This window comes from Diceros bicornis, chromosome 4 (genome assembly GCF_020826845.1).
Source record: "Diceros bicornis minor isolate mBicDic1 chromosome 4, mDicBic1.mat.cur, whole genome shotgun sequence".
Classification (NCBI taxonomy): domain Eukaryota; kingdom Metazoa; phylum Chordata; class Mammalia; order Perissodactyla; family Rhinocerotidae; genus Diceros; species Diceros bicornis.
In genome coordinates this window covers 6,126,998-6,134,666 of record NC_080743.1, presented here as the reverse complement: position 1 = coordinate 6,134,666, position 7,669 = coordinate 6,126,998, and positions in this window count along the sequence as shown.

Here is a 7,669-nt window from a genome sequence, read left to right as displayed (position 1 = left end):
AAGAAAAGGACGGAGAGAGGCAGAGAAGAAGGAAGGAATGGAGGAAAGGAGGGAGGAAGGAAGGAAAGAAGGAAGAAATACATTCGTACATTCTATGCGTTGTCTCTACTTGACTATTTTAGGTAGAATTTAGCAATATTTCTTTACAGCCAAGTTTGTATCAACTGCAAGAATGCCTGGTCTTAGAATTCAGCTGTTGTCTTTTATTAGTAAGCTATTTAATTAATGTTCTGTAAGGTGAGTACACCTGTTTGCTCATTTTCTTTAATACACCACAAAATTTGTCCACCCCTGATTATCAGCCAGAGAGCTGTCTAATGAGTGTGGTGGCTAGAAACAGCTCCTCCTAAAGAAATGAAAGATTGTTTGCTCACTGAAGTGTTGTTAACTCTGCCATATGAGTCTATTTGAAGTAAGGGTTTTGGTCAAAAGTAAAACAGGTGGTTGAAAATAACTGTCATGTTGAAATGATCTAAAGAAATAAAAGAAAACTGTACAGTTAAAAAGAAAACTGCAGGGCTGGCCCAGTGGCGTGGTAGTTAGGTTCGCACACTCTGCTTTGGTGGCCTGGGGTTCGCAGGTTTGGATCCCAGGTGCAGACCTGCACACTGCTCATCAAGCCGTGCTGTGGTGGCGTCCCATATACAAAATAGAGGAAGATGGGCACGGATGTTAGCCCAGGGCCAATCTTCCTCAGCAAAAAGAGGAGGATTGGCAACAGATGTTAGCTCAACGCCAATCCTCCTCACCAAAACAAAAAAAAGGAAACTGCATATTTTTGCATTATATCATTTCTTTCTCTTCACGTAGTGGCAGTTTGGAGAGAAACAATGATGATAAAATAATAGAGTGTTATGGAAGAGCCTCAGAAAGCACACTGAGGTCTGAATGTTCTTTGATGCTTCCTGCGATATTGTTTTCCTTCTCATGGGAAGCAGATAGAATTAATAGATGGGGCCATTGTCTGTTATTCATTCATTCCTTTAACAAATATTTACTGAGCACCTGTGTGCAAGCACTGTTCTAAGCATTAAAGCTTCATGGGGAAGCAAGCAGACAAAATTCCTGCCCTCCTGGGTCTTACGTTGTAGCGGGTGACAATGAACAAGATTAATGTATGAAATGTGCAGTATTTTCGATTTCAGGTAGCGGGGAGTGCAATGAAGAACGGAGAAGCAGAGGAGAGCAGGAAGTATGGGGGTGCAACTTTAGATAGAGTGACCAGGGAAGGCCTTGAGGTGGTGTGCTAGTGAGCAACACAACAGTCTTGGGGAAGAGCATTCCAGGAAGAGGGAACAGCAAGAGCAAAGGCCCTGAGGTGCTTACTAGGTGGCCAGTGGGGCAGAGAGAGGTAAACCAGGTGGGGCCTCATAGGTCGCTGTAGTGACTTGGACTACTATTGCTTGTGGGATGGGAAGCCATTGGCAGGTTTTGAACAGACAAGTGTTGTTTTAGCAGAATCATCTGCTTAGATCTAGTTACTCTATTGAATATGGACCTTAGCAGACTTTTGCAATAACCCAGGCAAGGGATGATGGTGGTTTGAACTAGAGTGGCTGAGTTGAGGTGGTCAGAAGTGATTTAATTTCTGGATGTATTTTGAAGGTAGGGTGGACGGGATTTCCTGACAGAGTAGACATGAGGAGACAAAGCAAAAAAAAAACTTCAAGGATGACACCTAGACTTGTGAGCAATTGGAAAAATGGCAACAATGTTTACTGAGATCAGGACGTCTGCGAGAAGAGAAGGCTTGGGAGATCATCTCAGATTGGTCTTACAGGCCATGAGGATGCACAAATGGATACGTCAGATAGACAGGTGGATGTGTGAGTGTGGAGTTCAGGGTAGAGGTTGGGCTAATCTGTTTTCAGGACATGTTAGTAGTGCTTAAAGCCACAAGCATGGATGAAATCACCAAAGGGGAAACGAAGGCCTGAGCTGTGGGGCCTCTAGTCTTTACGTGACAGAGAGGCTAGGAGAAACCAGAAAAGGGGGCTGAGAATGCGGGGTCAGAGAAAGGGGTCAGGGCTTGTGGTATCCTTGGAGTGGAGTGAAAAGAGTGTTTCCGGAAGGAAAGAGTGGCCAACTTGGTCAAATCTCCTTTAGCAAGATACACCAAGATCAGTGTCCCTGTCCCAGGAAATAAGACGAGGACAGAGAATGTGCAACTCTGGTGACTGTCCAAGGTCACGTACTTGGCGTGTGGTAGATTCTAAATTCAAAAACTGATTGTTTGACCTTAATCCAAGCTCTCAAAGGGAAAATGAAAGAAGAAAGTTGAGCGCACCTATTGGCAACATGTTATCCTTGTAGTTCTATATGCTTTCCTGCAAATTTTTTGCTAAATGAGGATTTCCATTGCTTAGTAAAACAAAAGAAACAAAACAGAAAAAAAAGCAGAAGAGGGGCTGGCCCCAGTGGCATAGTGGTTAAGTTCAGTGAGCTTTGCTTTGGTTGCCCAGGTTCACGGGTTCAAATCCCGGGTGTGGACCTACACCGCTTGTCAGCCATGTTGTGGCTGTGTCCCATATGCAAGGTGGAGGAAGATTGGCACAGATGTTAGCTCAGGGCTAATCTTCCTCAGCAAAAAAAAAAAAAAAAAAGAGTTGTAAAGAGTGCTTTTAAAAATCATTGCGTTAAAGTGATGAGAATAGGATGAATCTATCATCTATTGTGTTTCCAAAGTGTCTCTGGGTTGTTTTTTCAGTTTTTTGTGTTTGTTTTTGCATTAGAATTGCTTTTCTGCATTACTCTGGGCTTTAGCCAGCTCCATCCCATCCCTCACAGGGTTCTGCAGATGCTGCCTCTGTTCAATCAAATGGAATCTCCAAAGTAGCACATTGAATGGAAATTTGTAATGAATACTAAAAAACGAAAAATGAACCTGCAAATACTTGGCAGCTGGCAGCTTCTTAAAATCCTAATCTCCTCATTTAATGAAATACAGGTGATTTTCAATTTCAGCAGCAAGATAAGATAAATCTTCTACATTGAATACTGAAGTAAAACGAGTGCTGAACTTTGTTTCAGTCCAGATAAGAAGAGGTTTAGAATGAGTATCTCATCAGCCAGCATCCAGTGACCATCACATTCTGCATGGTTACTATGAGCTCCTGAACAGTAAGGCAAAGCAGCAGGAGTGGGATAGGGATTTGGGGTTGGTGCCGTTCACTGGGGGACAGGAGCAGGCCTTCAATACCCACACCTGCTCACTTCCCACTTCCCTCACCTTCTCTCACTCCACCAGTCTGCTGACATTTCCCGCTCTCCGCTCAGGTTCCTCAGATTCCCGGTCTTGCTACATCCATTTAGGCATCTACCCTGCCCCCAAATTCTCATATGTGTATAAAGATGTGTATAAGAGAATTTATTACAGGAATGAGTGTAATAGTGAACAACTGGAAACAACCTAAGTGTCCATTAACAGGAGAACAGGTAAATATATTAAAACACATTTATTCTATGGAACACTATGCAACTGTTTAAAAGAATGAGATAAAGCTATGTATAATGACATGTGAAGATTTCCAAGACATATTGATAGGTGAAAATAGCAAGTCACAGAACGATACCATATGTTAACCATTTAGGTGAAAAAAAAATTAGAAAGAAAAACACCAACTTGTTGAGAGTCACTACTTCCGATGATGCGAGTGGGGCGTGGGAAGCAGGGGTGTGAGGAGGGACTGTCACTTTTCACTCCATTTACATTACATTTACATTTAGACTTTTTAAAGTGTTTTTTCATGAATTACTGTGTAGCTTAAAAATAATTTTTTTTTAAATATTCTACTATTCTTTCTCTCTCACTCCTAATAAAATTCTCAGGCAGGAGTTGAACAGAAAGACAAGAGACCGGTTTATTGACTTCCGTGTCTTACACTGAGGTTCCAGTGTTTGACTATTTACGAGTTCCTTCCTGTCTCCCACAGAGGCACTAATTTTAGGTACGCCTTTATGGTCAGAAAAGCACCTTGTTTTGCTTGAAGTTTTGAACCAAAGATCTCAGGAAAGAACTGTTTCTGCAACACTTGCTTAGTATAGTTCTTTTTTTCTTCTCATGTGTGTGAGGAGGCCAGAATCTTCTTACTACCCCTATCAAAAACGGACCATTTAAGAATAAGTTCTTAATTTGTTGCTAAATGCTAATTATGAGAATTAGATGATGAGTTGTTTTCCAGAACATAAGCATAAAGGAAGTGTATCTTCAGAAAATTGATGGAAATTCTGGATATAAAAGATGCAGAGTATTTACCTTAAATTAAGTTGAAAAGTGAAATTAGCAAAATGGCTAAGAGTCCTAACATGAAATGTTAATTGGGATTTAATGGTGTAATCTTAGCAGTAGGAGAGCGACATAATAACATTGCATCAGACCTTTGTTAGGGCTCCTTGTAATATTGTCTGAACTATCGCATCTAAGAAAGTCCCACACCGTCCACTCCATGAATCACAATCCAATGATTTTATATTGGTTTCATGCTTTTACCCAAGAGAGCTCCATAAATTGTTTTTAATCACTTCTTTTATTTTAAATCAATAGTGTCTGCCAAGTGGGTAACATTTCCCATTAAAACATCACCTCCTATAACTGGTGTGATTACTTCATAACAAGGTAAGCTGCAGCACAATTCGACAGTCTTTAGGTTTATAAAATCTAGTTATGTTCACAGCACAATATTTTATTCTTAGTGATCACAAAAAGAACATAAATGAACAAAACCCAGACATTTATGATAAAGCAATTGGAAAGAAACAAGTTAATTGCTGCATATAGTACTGCCTCTATTAGCAGTCTCTGAGAGAAAGCTCCTTTTACAATGTCATTCAGGGTGTAGGGAGGTTTTGGGGGAGTCCTGGTCCCCTCCGCCTGAGTTGGCAGCCTCGTGGCTGAGATGGAGAGTTTGGTACAATCTGAAGTACAGCTTCTTAAGGCTCCTCCAGGTGTGGCAGAGAGAGCCCCAGTCTTGGATTTCTATCCTGCAGGTCTGGCAGCAGCTTCCGGCGGGGTGGGGGGGAGGCAGGCATGACCTTCAACCCCTGTTTCAACTGGAGATTTGCATTCACCCATTTTACATTCTGGGCTTCTGCAACAGATTTCATTTGGAGAAAGGGGATCAGTTTCTAAAATTTATTTTTGAAAACCTCTGCCCTATGCCAAAGTCATGTGCCGCCTCTATGTCAAAGGGAGGATGACTGAAAACAGAAGAAAAGAAAAGACGCTGGGAACACCCTCTGAACCGGGAGGGCCAAACAGCAAAAACACATAGGCCTTCTTATATCATCAGTATTACTTCTAATTCTGGTAGAAACAAATTCTTAATTTAAGACAGGATAAAGCACACCCACACAAACCAAGAAAACACCCCAAAACTGTACTTCAATTGTGCCTCCCTCTGTTGCTTCTATGTAAGAAAAGGGAGGTGGGACAAGGAAGGTTCTAGAACAGGAGGAAATGGGCTCTCCCTCGATCAGATTTAGTATTGTCCAGAGTTACAACTTTCCATTTTGCTTCAGCCTTACTGAGTATTAATGCTCCTTTCTTTCCTTGTATTTCTCTCCCCTTCTTCCCTCTCAATGGTATCTGAGGGGCTTTTTTTTCCTCTTTCTCTCTTGCTCCTTCTCCTTAACCCATCCCAATAAGCATGACACATCCATTCAGGAAGCAGTGACCTGCAAAGCTTGTAAGACTCAGAGAAAGTGGATAATATGCCAAGGGCTAGATGGAAATGTGAAAAGATACACACTTGTCCCCAAAATCTACAGAAAATTCTGGCTGAGGAAGGGAGAGGTGGCAGGGGGGTGGGGTTTGGGGCAACTTGTACAGGAGGGAAGGAAGTAGAGACACTAGCCACTGGAGAAGTTCTCTATAGAAGGGACTTAGCGGTGGCAAGCAGATTCTCACATGCTGGCTCCTACCTACGATTCAGGTGGCAACATCAGTGTCCCCTCTTGGGAGCGACCTTCCCCGACCGCCCAGCATAACGTGGCCACCAAGTCACTCTCCACCACGTCATCCCATTTGACGCCTCTACACAGCACTTACTATTATCTGGCATTGCTCTTCTTTATTTTTTTATGCCTCTCTCCATCTATCCTCACCCCCTTCTCCACTAAAATGTAGGCTCCTTGAGGGACAAGGATTGGCCCCACGTGTCATCTGGTTTTTGCCCCTAGAATACAAGCCCTAAGGCTGCAGGCACTTAGCTGCTTTTGTTAACGTCCACATTGCTTAAAGTGTCTTGCACATAGTAGGGACATTCAATACTTCAGTGAGTACGTGTTGAGTAAAAGAATCGGAGAAAGAAAGCCCTTGCCCCTTTACCAAGGTTGCACTGTGATGAAGCAGTTGAAATTTTCCCTGAGTTGCGGCAACGGCGGGAACGTTGCCTCTGTTACAGGCATAGCCTCAATGTTTAGTCCGTCCGGACAAACAAGGGCTAATGGCACAGATGAAACTAGAAGTGTCTCCTCCTCGCTGAATAGTGATGTGGGTGTGGCGAAGGCACTATAGGAAGAGAAAGCAGCTCCCTTCCCACTCCAGGGGGCCAGAAGGAGAAGTCCTAAAGGAGACATTCACTGCAGCAGAAGCCCATGCCATCAAATAACGCTGGCATCCTTTAAGCCGGACAAAAGCTTTTTTGATGTGCGGCAAAGTTACAATCATACTGAAATACACTATGAAAATATTTCTCACATGTTAACAGATGTCTTCATCAGGTTGGTAAACATCAAAGATTTGTCTGTCTTTTGTTATTTCTATCTCAAATACTACCTGCCTCTTTGCTTCATGATGTTCTCCCTTTGGAGAGGAATAAAGCAAAGACATACAATTATTTACAAGTCAAAATATTTAATGTTAGCATTTCATTAGTGATTTAAAATATACTCCTTTCCGAATATTTAAAGTACAACAAATATACACACATTTTAGGATAACTAGATTAGAATTTCACAGCAGGGGATACTTTTTTTTACACTGTGAATAGTAATGATCCATTTTGAGGCAAAATGGCTTTAGTAAATGATGCAAAGTAAAGTAAAGAGGATTGTCAATGCAAAAAAAGAGATGAATTGTGATAAATTGCTTATATGCTGGACATTAAACAGTCTTCATAGATGGAGTGGCCATATTATTTATCATCCCAATGGGGTGCTTCTGAGAGAGAAGGGTGCATTGGTCATAATTAACACTGGCACAACAGACAGAAAGCAGGACAAACCAGGATGTATGGTCATCCTCCGCATGGGGACACTTAATGATAAAAAAACAAAATAGCTTGCTCATATGCTAAACACATGGTAGGCAACTAGTCCTTTTTGTTTAACTGCTTGAAGTGTTATAATAAAATTAAGCTATTACATCTGAATATAAATTGTTATTTTTGACAACTGTCAGAAGAGAAAGAGAAATTCAGTGGGTAATCTACCCTATTTCCAAATTGTTCTGATAGAAAATTTTTCCCCTTGACCATAAAAATTAATCAGAATAGAGAAGTCTGCTGGGTACCATTTCTCAGCTTAAAACACGCATTTCAGTTTTTAAGATCACTCACCTTTCAATATTGACCTGGTTGGCAGATAGAGTTCATCTCGAGTCCCAGCCCTATTGACTGTGGCAATCAGGAGCACTGTGTTGAGAGGATTCTGAGGCCACCTTAGGCTCGGC